Below are 12,069 nucleotides of genomic sequence, written 5' to 3'. Positions count from 1 at the left end.
GGACACATCAGTTTTAACATAGTTTGAGTGAAGGAATGCATTTTATAAGCAAAATCCCAAATCATGCAGAACTCATGAAAAGCTTTTTCTCGCTTTTCACTGCTTTTTACAAACTTTGGTCGGACGTTCACACCTTCTTGCAGCCGAACACCTCCGCTTCTGCTTTTGATGGTGTATATTTGGGCATTCGAAGTTTTTTCTTACCCGCTTTTTACAAACCATGGTCGGACTTTCACACCTTCTTGCAGCCGAACATCTCCGCTTCTGCTTTTGATGGTATATATTCGGGCATTCGAACCTTTTGTTACCCGCTTTTTACAAACCAAGGGCGGACTTTCACACCTTCTTGTAGCCGAACAACTCCGCTATTGATTTTGTACAGTCGGGTATTTTAACCTTTTCTTACCCGCTTTTTAACAACTATTGTCGGACTTTCACACCGTCTTACAGCGGAAAACCTCCGCTCCCGCTTTTGATGGTGTATAGTCAGGTATTTTAACCTTTTCTTACCCGCTTTTTACAAACTATAGTCAGACATTCACACCTTCTTGCAGCTGAACACCTCTGCTCCCGCTTTTGATGGTGTATAGTCAGGCGTTCGAGCCTTTTCTTACCCGCTTTTTACAAACTATGGTCAGACATTCACACCTTGCAGCTGAACAACCTCCGCTCCCTGTTTTGATCATGTATGGTCTGGCAACACTACCTTTTCTTACCCGTTTGTGAGTAATTATGGCTGGACATTCACACCTACTTGAAGTCGAACAGCTCTACTCCCGCTTTTGATTATGTTTGGTTGGATATTCGAACCTTTTCTTAACTGCTTTTTACAAACTTTGGTCGGACGTTCACACCTTCTCTTAGCTTAACAACTCTGCTCTCTCTTTTGATTGTGTACAGTCGGGTATTTTTAACCTTTTCTTACTCGCTTTTTACCAACTATGGTCGGACATTCACACCTTCTTACAGCGGAACACCTCCGCTCCCTCCTTTGATGGTGTATGTTCAGGCATTCGAACCTTTTCTTACCCGCTTTTTACAAACTATGGTCAGACATTCAAACCTTCTTGTAGCCGAACACATCCACTCCTGCTTTTGATGACGTATGGTTGGGCATTCGAACCTACTTGTTGCCCGCTTTTCATTAATTATGGGTGGACATTCACACCTTATCGCAGCCAAACACCTCCGCTCCCTGTTTTGATCATGTATGGTTGGACATTCGCACCTTTTCTCACCCGCTTTTTACTATGGTCGGCCATTCACAGCTTCCTCTCCACCATACTTGTATGGTGGGATAATCACACCCACTTGCATCCGAAGACCTCTGCCCCTACTTTTGTTGATATTTAGTCGGTCATTCGCACCTTACCCGCTTTTGGCAAACTATGGCCTTCTTGCAGCCAAACACCTCTGATCTCGCTTTTGATGATGTAAGGTTGGGCATTCAGACCTTGCTTCATCTGCTTTTCACCAAATATAGTTGGACAATCACACCTTCTTGAAGCCGAACACTTCCGCTCCACCTTTTAGTGTTCTATGGGGTATTCACACCTTTTTTTTCACCGCATTTTATAGATTATGGTTGGAAATTCTCACCCACTCTCATCCGAAGACCTCTCCTCCCGCTTTTGTTAATATATAGTCGGGCATTCAAACCTTTTCCTACCCGCTTTTTACAAATTATGGTCGAACATTCACACCTACTTGCAGCCGAATACTTCCACTCCACTTTTAGTGATGTATGGTTGGCATTTGCACCTTTTCTTACCCTCTTTTTATACTGATTGCTGAAGATTAAGTTGTTCTTTCTCAAACTACAAATTTTTTTTAATTGTTGAAACTTGATTTGAAGTGGATAAATAAGGAGGACAAACAGTTTTAAGTCAGGCTGATAGAAGGAATTAATTTTATAGCAAAATCTGTATTTCGTCATATGTCGAGAGATGCTTATTGCTGAAGAAGTTCTTTCTCATTCTACAAAGTACAACGTTGTTTATCGTTCAAACTTGATTAGACATGAATAAATATGAAGGATAAAGCAGTCTTAACTTGGTTTGAGTTAAGGAATTCGTTTTATAGGAGAATTCGAATTCGTGCATAACTCGTAAAATAGAGCTTATTTTCGCATTCCTGAAGAATGAGTCTGGTTCTTTCTCATAATACAAAGTTTGTTGTTTATTGTTGAAACTTCATCAGAAGTGAAGAAATAAGGACAAACCGTTTTAAGTCAGTTTGATAGAAGGATTTCATTGAGTGATTCGTTCATTTTCATGCAGTACCCTTCCTCACCACATGGCAGGAGGCAGCTTCATAAGCTCAGTCAGCAGGACAAAAAACAGTATTGATTCGTTCACGACTCAACTCCTCGGGTGACGGGTCCTCGCACAGGAAACAATATTGATTCGTTCATGACTCAACTCCTCGGCTGACGGGTCCTCGCACAGGAAACAGTATTGTGCACAATGTCTCTTCCATCCTCAAAATGGGCAGATTTAGGAAGATTTATCCATCAGTTCTAGTCATACCTTCTGGCCACAAATATGTTTGAACACCTTCAGAATGACTCGAAATCCTAATTTACAGCTCATACAATACAAAATCCTTCATAGAACACACTATACAGGACAAAGGTTGTTCAGGATGGGTCTAACACACTCAAACATCTGCTCACATTGCACAGATAACACACCTGATGATTATGCACACGCTTTGTGGTTTTGTGCGCCTGTCCAGAAGTTCTGGCTTGAAGTCTGTGAGGACGTATCAACATGGCTAAAGTGTAGCATCCCTGCATGCCCCACACTGTGCATACTGGGTGACTTTGACAACATCAACATGGAAATTAACTCAGCACACATGGTTCTCACAGTGTTATGTATCGCAAAGAAAACTATTCTCATGAACTGGAAAGCGAAGAACAATCTGTGTATTATCCAGTTTAGAAATTTTCTTTTAGATTATATTAGCATGGAAACAATGTCTGTCTCCTCAAAACATCAATTGGCTGAATTTCATTCTCTCTGGTCCCCTCTGATTAGCTTTATCACATAGTGGTGGTGGTGGGTTGCTGTCCCGTCGCTCTGGGTTGCCCTGGACGCGCCACAGTATGGGTGGGTTGGTGCAGGTCCTGGTGCCGGGCTTGTTGCTCTGGGACCTCCAAGGTGTCTGCAGATGGTTGTTTTATTTTCAGGGTGTTTGGGCGTGCGATGGGGGGTTGGTGCTTTTCCCCTGTTGGGGGGGGGCCTTGGGGGTCCTCGGTGATGGTGGGTCTCAGGCCCGGGCTGCTGCGACTGGTGTGACTGGGTGGTTTGTTTGTTTGTTTTTTGTTGTTGTTTGTATGTTTTTTGTAGAGGTCCTCCGGGGTGGGGTTGGGTTGAGTGGGGTGGGGTGGGGCGGGATGGGTACCTTCTGGGGGTACAGTAGCTCCCGGAATATGGTCGCTGCAGGCCGGGAGCCTGGTGGACATCAGGCCCTCCTGCCCTGTGTTGGCTCCCAGGTAGCGGGGATGCCTATTGCAGCCAGTCCCTGGCTGCCCTCTCTGGGGGAGAGTAGCTCCCCCGGTTTATATCCCCATACCCCTCTCCCTTCTGGCTCCTTTACACAGCACACACTCACACATGAAGGGTTTTGGGGGCGTGTGTGTTCGGTGGGGTGTAGTGGATGGGGCTACGTAGGTGGTCCCCTTTGGTTGCACTCTGCAGTTCCCCGCTCCTGTTTTAATTACACCTTAGACATTACTACTTATCAAACACACTCACACACACACATTAGGTCTTGGGGGGTGGTTACACTGAGTGGCATCTGGTGGGCGGGGCTCTTTGGGTATGTAGGCTGCCCAGAGGGCCGTGCTCCCAGTTGTACAAGTTTGGCTGCCCCTCAATTTTAATTGCTCACTATTAGAAAATATTGAAGAGCCAGAAGGGTGAGGGGAGGGGTCTTCCTCACACACCCCTGCTTCCTGGTTGTTGCTCGGGGCGGGAGGGGCCAGGAGGATTAATTAATTGTTCTGCTGGTTCGGGGTCTGTTGTGGCTGGGGGCTGTTGGCCCCCTGGTGTGCCCGCTGCACTACACCCCAGCGGAGTCGAGGGAGGGAGGACGTGTGGATGTATGGGACGTGAAAGTGTGTGTGGTAATGATTGGGCCTGGATCTGGGACTTGCTGTCACCTGGCCTGCGGAGGGGTTGGGGGCGCTCGGGCTCCTGGGGCCCGTGTCCAGTGCACGGCCCATGTCTGGGCGGCTGGGGCCTGGCGGGGTCGGTGGGCTTTTGCCCCTGGCTCCCGGAGGGCCTCTGCCCTATGCTTATGGGGGCTCTTTCCTGGGGCTTCCTCTGCAGTCTTCTGGGTGGATGCGTGGTTGCCCCTACGGTGGGCTTCCTGGGTTCTGTGCTCTGTGGGGGCTGCCGGTGGCCTGCGTCTTGTGGCCCTCTCTGCCTGCTTCTGATTGCTTGGGGGGGCTGTGGACTGAGCTTATGAAGCTGCCGCCTGACATGTGGTGAGGAAGGGTACTGCATGAAAATGAACGAATCACTCACTGAGACAACTCGTTACTCCCGAGTCATATAAAAAAATAGTTCATACCGAACGAATCGCTCACGAATGACACATCACTATCTATTTGACGAGTTATGCATGAATTCGGATTTTGCAATAAAATTAATTCCTTCTCTCAAACCAAGTTCAAACTGCTTTGTCCTTCATATTTATCTACTTCTAATCTAGTTTCAACAATAAACAACACTGTATTTTGTAGTATGAAAAAGAACCAGACCTAATTTTCAGCAAAAAGCTTCTCTCGAGGAGATATGAAGGAATACAGATTTTGCTATAAAATGAAATCCTTCTATCAAACTGACTTGAAACGGTTTGTCCATATTTCTTCACTTCTGATGAAGTTTCAACAATAAACAACAAACTTTGTATTATGAGAAAGAACCAGACTCATTCTTCAGGAATCCGAAAATAAGCTCTATTTTACGAGTTATGCACGACTTCGGATTCTCCTATAAAACGAATTCCTTAACTCAAGCCAAGTTAAGACTGCTTTGTCCTTCATATTTATTCATGTCTAATCAAGTTTCAACGATAAACAACGTTGTACTTTGTAGAATGAGAAAGAACTTCTTCAGCAATAAGCATCTCTCGACATATGACGTAATACAGATTTAGCTATAAAATTAATTCCTTCTATCAGCCTGACTTAAAACTGTTTGTCCTCCTTATTTATCCACTTCAAATCAAGTTTCAACAATTAAAAACACATAAAAACATACACCATCAAAGGATGGTGTTCCGCTGTAAGAAGGTGTGAATGTCCGACCATAGTTTGTAAAAAGCGGGTAAGAAAAGGCTCGAACGCCTGACTATACACCATCAAAAGCGGGAGCGGAGGTGTTCAGCTGCAAGAAGGTGTGAATGTTCGACTAAAGTTTGTAAAAACTGGTAAGACAAGGTACGAATGTCCGACAATGTATGATCAAATGCGGGAGCGGAGGTGTTCAGCTGAAAGAAGGTCTGAATGTCCATCAATAATTGCTGGAAAACATGAAAGAAAATTTTCGAAAATCAAACCGCACATGATTATAAGTTGGAGAGGAGGTGTTCAGCTCTAAGAAGGTGTGAATGTCCTCCCATAATTCCTTAAAAAATGGGTAAAAAAAGGTGCGAATGCCCAACCATACATCATCATAAGCAGGAGTGGATGTGTTCGGCTACAAGAACGTTTGAATGTCCGACCATAGTTTGTAAAAAGCGGGTAAGAAAAGGTTCGAATGCCCAAATATATACCATCAAAAGCGGAAGCGGAGGTGTTCGGCTGCAAGAAGGTGTGAACGTCCGACCAAAGTTTGTAAAAAGCAGTGAAGAAAAGGTTCGAATATCCAACCAAACATAATCAAAAGCGGGAACAGAGCTGTTCGACTTTAAGTAGGTGTGAATGTCCAGCCATAATTACTCACAAACGGGTGAGAAAAGCTAGTATTGCCAGACCATACATGATCAAAACAGGGAGCGGAGGTTGTTCAGCTGCAAGGTGTGAATGTCTGACTATAGTTTGTAAAAAGCGGGTAACAAAAGGTTCGAATGCCCGACTATACACCATCAAAAGCGGGAGCGGAGGTGTTCCGCTGTAAGACGGTGTGAATGTCCGACCATAGTTGTTAAAAAGCGGGTAAGAAAAGGTTTAAATACCCGACTGTACAAAATCAATAGCGGAGTTGTTCGGCTACAAGAAGGTGTGTAAGTTCACCCATGGTTTGTAAAAAGCGGGTAACAAAAGGGTCGAATGCCCGAATATATACCATCAAAAGCGGAAGCGGAGATGTTCGGCTGCAAGAAGGTGTGAAAGTCCGACCAAAGTTTGTAAAAAGCAGTGAAAAGCGAGAAAAAGCTTTTCATGAGTTCTGCACGATTTCGGATTTTGCTATAAAATGAATTGCTTTGCTCAAACCAAGTTAGAACTAGCAAAATCCCAAATCATGCAGAACGTATGAAAAGAAGCTTATTCTCGGATTCCTGATCCTTCAGTGTTGCTCTTTCTTCTACTGCAAAATCCAATGTTGTTCTTTGTTGAAGGCGATCTAGACATTGATAAATATATAGGACAAAGCAGTTTTCACTTGGTTTGAGTGAAGGAATTCATTTTATACATAAAATCCCAAATCATGCAGAACGTATGAAAAGAAGCTTATTCTCGGATTCCTGATCCTTCAGTGTTGCTCTTTCTTCTACTGAAAAATCCAATGTTGTTCTTTGTTGATGTCGATCTAGACATTGATAAATATGAAGGACAAACCAGTTTTAACTTAGTTTGAGTGAAGGAATTCATTTTATACATAAAATCCCAAATCACGCAGAACGTATGAAAAGAAGCTCATTCTCGGATTCCTGATCCTTCAGTGTTGCTCTTTCCTCTACTGCAAAATCCAACGTTGTTTTTTGTTGAAGTGGATGTAGACATTGATAAATATGAAGTTAACAGCAGTTTTAACATAGTTTGAGTGAAGGAATTAATTTTATAGTAAAATCCGAAATCGTGCAGAACTCCTGAAAATAAGCTTATTCTCGGATTCCTAAAACTTTAGATTTGCTCTTTTTTTTACTGCAAAGTACAACGTTGTTCTTTTATTTAAATCTATCTAGACATTGATAAATATGAAGGTAAAAGCCGTTTTAACATAGTTTGAGTGAAGGAATTCATTTTATAGATAAAATCCCGAATCATGCAGAACTCCTCAAAAGGGGTGTATGGCTTAATCACAAGTGTGGTTCTTTCTCATTCAGGGTAATATGAGGAAGTTTATGCTTGAAATATATGTAGAAATGGATACATATGAAGGACAAAGCAGTTTTAACATAGTTTGAGTGAAGGAATTCATTTTATAGATAAAATCCCGAATCACGCAGAACTCCTCAAAAGGGCCGCTTTCCATAATTAATGAAAAGCGGGCAACAAGTAGGTTCGAATGCCCAACCGTACATCTTCAAAAGCAGGAGTGGATGTGTTCGGCTACAAGAAGGTTTGAATGTCTGACCATAGTTTGTAAAAAGCGGGTAAGAAAAGGTTTGAATGCCAGACTATACACCATCAACAGCTGGAGCGGAGGTGTTCAGCTGCAAGAAGGTCTGAATGTCCATCAATAATTGCTAGAAAACATGAAAGAGAATTTTCGAATATCAAACCGCACATGATCATAAGCGGGAGAGGAGGTGTTCAGCTGCCGGAAGTTGTGAATGTCCACCCATAATTACTTAAAAATTGGTAAGAAAAGGTGCGAATGCCCAACCATAAATCATCAAAAGCAGGTGTGAATGTCAGATCATAATTTGCAAAAAGCTGATGAGAAAGGGTGAAAATGCCCGACTATACACTATCAAATGCAGGAGCGGAGGTGTTCGGCTGTGAGTAGATGTGAATCTCCAATCATAATTGCTGAAAAATGTGTTAGAAAAGGAAAGAATGCCGGACCATACATCATCAAAAGCGGGAGAGGTGGTGTTCGGCTGCAAGAAGGTGTGAATGTTCGACTAAAGTTTGTAAAAAGCAGTTGAGAAAAGGATCGAATATCTAACCAAACATAATCAAAAGCGGGAGCAGAGCTTTTCGACTGCAAGTAGGTGTGAATGTCAGATCATAATTTGCAAAAAGCTGATGAGAAAGAGTGAGAATGCCCGACTATACACCATCAAATGCGGGAGCGGAGGTGTTCGGAGGTGTAGGTGTTAATGTCCGACCATAATTGCTGAAAAATGTGTTAGAAAAGGTAAGAATGCCGGCTGCAAGAAGCTGTGAATGTCCAGCCATAATTACTCAGAAACGGGTAAGAAAAGGTAGTATTGCCAGACTATACATGATCAAAACAGGGAGCGGAGGTGGTTCAGCTGCAAGAAGGTGTGAATGTCCGACTAAAGTTTGTAAAAAGCGGGTAAGACAAGGTTCGAATGCCCGACAATGTATGAGGTTTTCAGGAGGTTTTCGGCTGCAAGAAGGTCTGAATGTCTGAATTATGGGTGGTCTGAATGTCCAACCATAATCCCTGAAAAATGGGTAAAAAAAAGGTGCGAATGCCAACATACATCATCAAAAGCAGGAGAGGATGTGTTCGGCTGCAAGAAGGTGTGAATGTTCGACTAAAGTTTGTAAAAAGCAGGTAAGACAAGGTGCGAATGCCCGACAATGTATGATCAAAAGCGGGAGCTGAGGTGTTCAGCTGCAAGAAGGTCTGAATGTCCATCAATAATTGCTAGAAAACATTAAATAAAATTTTCGAATATCAAACCGCATATGATCATAAGCGGGAGAGGAGGTGTTCAGCTGCAAGAAGGTGTGAATGTCCACCCATAATTCCTGAAAAATGGGTAAGAAAAGGTGCGAATGCCCAACCATACATGATCAAAAGCAGGAGTGGATGTGTTTGGCGACAAGAAGGTTGGAATGTCCGACCATAGTTTGTAAAAAGCGGGTAAGAAAAGGTTCGAATACCCGAACATAAACCATCGGAAGAAAGAGCGGAGGTGTTCCGGTGTAAGACGGTGTGAATGTCCGACCATAGTTGGCAAAAAGCGGGTAAGAAAAGGTTAAAATACCCGACTGTACACAATCAATAGCGGTAGCGGAGTTTTTCGGCTACAAGAAGGTGTGAAAGTCCGACCATGGTTTGTAAAAAGCGGTTAAGAAAAGTTTCGAATATCCAACCAAACAAAATCAAAAGCGGGAGCAGAGCTGTTCAACTGCAAGTAGATGTGAATGTAAGATCATAGATTGCAAAAAGCTGATGAGAAAGGGTGAGAATGCCCGACTATACACCATCAAATGCGGCAGCGGAGATGTTCGTCTCTGAGTAGGTGTGAATGTCCAACCATAATTGCTGAAAAATGTTAGAAAAGGTAAGAATGCCCGAACATACATCATCAAAAGCGGGAGAGGTGGTGTTCGGCTGCAAGAAGGTGTGAATGTTCGACTAAAGTTTGTAAAAAGCAGTTGAGAAAAGGATCGAATATCTAACCAAACATAATCAAAAGCGGGAGCAGAGCTTTTCGACTGCAAGTAGGTGTGAATGTCAGATCATAATTTGCAAAAAGCTGATGAGAAAGGGTGAGAATGCCCGACTGTACACCATCAAATGCGGGAGCGGAGGTGTTCGGAGGTGTAGGTGTTAATGTCCGACCATAATTGCTGAAAAATGTGTTAGAAAAGGTAAGAATGCCGGCTGCAAGAAGCTGTGAATGTCCAGCCATAATTACTCACAAACAGGTAAGAAAAGGTAGTATTGCCAGACTATACATGATCAAAACAGGGAGCGGAGGTGGTTCAGCTGCAAGAAGGTGTGAATGTCCGACTAAAGTTTGTAAAAAGCGGGTAAGACAAGGTTCGAATGCCCGACAATGTATGAGGTTTTCAGGAGGTTTTCGGCTGCAAGAAGGTCTGAATGTCTGAATTATGGGTGGTCTGAATGTCCAACCATAATCCCTGAAAAATGGGTAAAAAAAGGTGCGAATGCCAACATACATCATCAAAAGCAGGAGAGGATGTGTTCGGCTGCAAGAAGGTGTGAATGTTCGACTAAAGTTTGTAAAAGCAGGTAAGACAAGGTGCGAATGCCCGACAATGTATGATCAAAAGCGGGAGCTGAGGTGTTCAGCTGCAAGAAGGTCTGAATGTCCATCAATAATTGCTAGAAAACATGAAATAAAATTTTCGAATATCAAACCGCACATGATCATAAGCGGGAGAGGAGGTGTTCAGCTGCAAGAAGGTGTGAATGTCCACCCATAATTCCTGAAAAATGGGTAAGAAAAGGTGCGAATGCCCAACCATACATCATCAAAAGCAGGAGTGGATGTGTTTGGCGACAAGAAGGTTGGAATGTCCGACCATAGTTTGTAAAAAGCGGGTAAGAAAAGGTTCGAATACCCGAACATACACCATCGGAAGAGAGAGCGGAGGTGTTCCGGTGTAAGACGGTGTGAATGTCCGACCATAGTTGGCAAAAAGCGGGTAAGAAAAGGTTAAAATACCCGACTGTACACAATCAATAGCGGTAGCGGAGTTTTTCGGCTACAAGAAGGTGTGAAAGTCCGACCATGGTTTGTAAAAAAGCGGGTAAGAAAAGTTTCGAATATCCAACTAAACATAATCAAAAGCGGGAGCAGAGCTGTTCAACTGCAAGTAGATGTGAATGTAAGATCATAGATTGCAAAAAGCTGATGAGAAAGGGTGAGAATGCCCGACTATACACCATCAAATGCGGCAGCGGAGGTGTTCGTCTCTGAGTAGGTGTGAATGTCCGACCATAATTGCTGAAAAATGTTAGAAAAGGTAAGAATGCCCGAACATACATCATCAAAAGCGGGAGAGGTGGTGTTCGGCTGCAAGAAGGTGTGAATGTTCGACTAAAGTTTGTAAAAAGCAGTTGAGAAAAGGATCGAATATCTAACCAAACATAATCAAAAGCGGGAGCAGAGCTTTTCGACTGCAAGTAGGTGTGAATGTCAGATCATAATTTGCAAAAAGCTGATGAGAAAGGGTGAGAATGCCCGACTATACACCATCAAATGCGGGAGCGGAGGTGTTCGGAGGTGTAGGTGTTAATGTCCGACCATAATTGCTGAAAAATGTGTTAGAAAAGGTAAGAATGCCGGCTGCAAGAAGCTGTGAATGTCCAGCCATAATTACTCAGAAACGGGTAAGAAAAGGTAGTATTGCCAGACTATACATGATCAAAACAGGGAGCGGAGGTGGTTCAGCTGCAAGAAGGTGTGAATGTCCGACTAAAGTTTGTAAAAAGCGGGTAAGACAAGGTTCGAATGCCCGACAATGTATGAGGTTTTCAGGAGGTTTTCGGCTGCAAGAAGGTCTGAATGTCTGAATTATGGGTGGTCTGAATGTCCTACCATAATCCCTGAAAAATGGGTAAAAAAAGGTGCGAATGCCAACATACATCATCAAAAGCAGGAGAGGAATGTGTTCGGCTGCAAGAAGGTGTGAATGTTTGACTAAAGTTTGTAAAAAGCAGGTAAGACAAGGTGCGAATGCCCGACAATGTATGATCAAAAGCGGGAGCTGAGGTGTTCAGCTGCAAGAAGGTCTGAATGTCCATCAATAATTGCTAGAAAACATGAAATAAAATTTTCGAATATCAAACCGCACATGATCATAAGCGGGAGAGGAGGTGTTCAGCTGCAAGAAGGTGTGAATGTCCACCCATAATTCCTGAAAAATGGGTAAGAAAAGGTGCGAATGCCCAACCATACATCATCAAAAGCAGGAGTGGATGTGTTTGGCGACAAGAAGGTTGGAATGTCCGACCATAGTTTGTAAAAAGCGGGTAAGAAAAGGTTCGAATACCTGAACATACACCATCGGAAGAGAGAGCGGAGGTGTTCCGGTGTAAGACGGTGTGAATGTCCGACCATAGTTGGCAAAAAGCGGGTAAGAAAAGGTTAAAATACCCGACTGTACACAATCAATAGCGGTAGCGGAGTTTTTCGGCTACAAGAAGGTGTGAAAGTCCGACCATGGTTTGTAAAAAGCGGGTAAGAAAAGTTTCGAATATCCAACCAAACATAATC

Source organism: Leuresthes tenuis, unplaced genomic scaffold, assembly GCF_036924035.1.
Source record: "Leuresthes tenuis unplaced genomic scaffold, fLeuTen1.0.hap1 SCAF_3, whole genome shotgun sequence".
In the NCBI taxonomy this organism is placed as follows: domain Eukaryota; kingdom Metazoa; phylum Chordata; class Actinopteri; order Atheriniformes; family Atherinopsidae; genus Leuresthes; species Leuresthes tenuis.
This window is presented reverse-complemented; position numbering follows the sequence as displayed.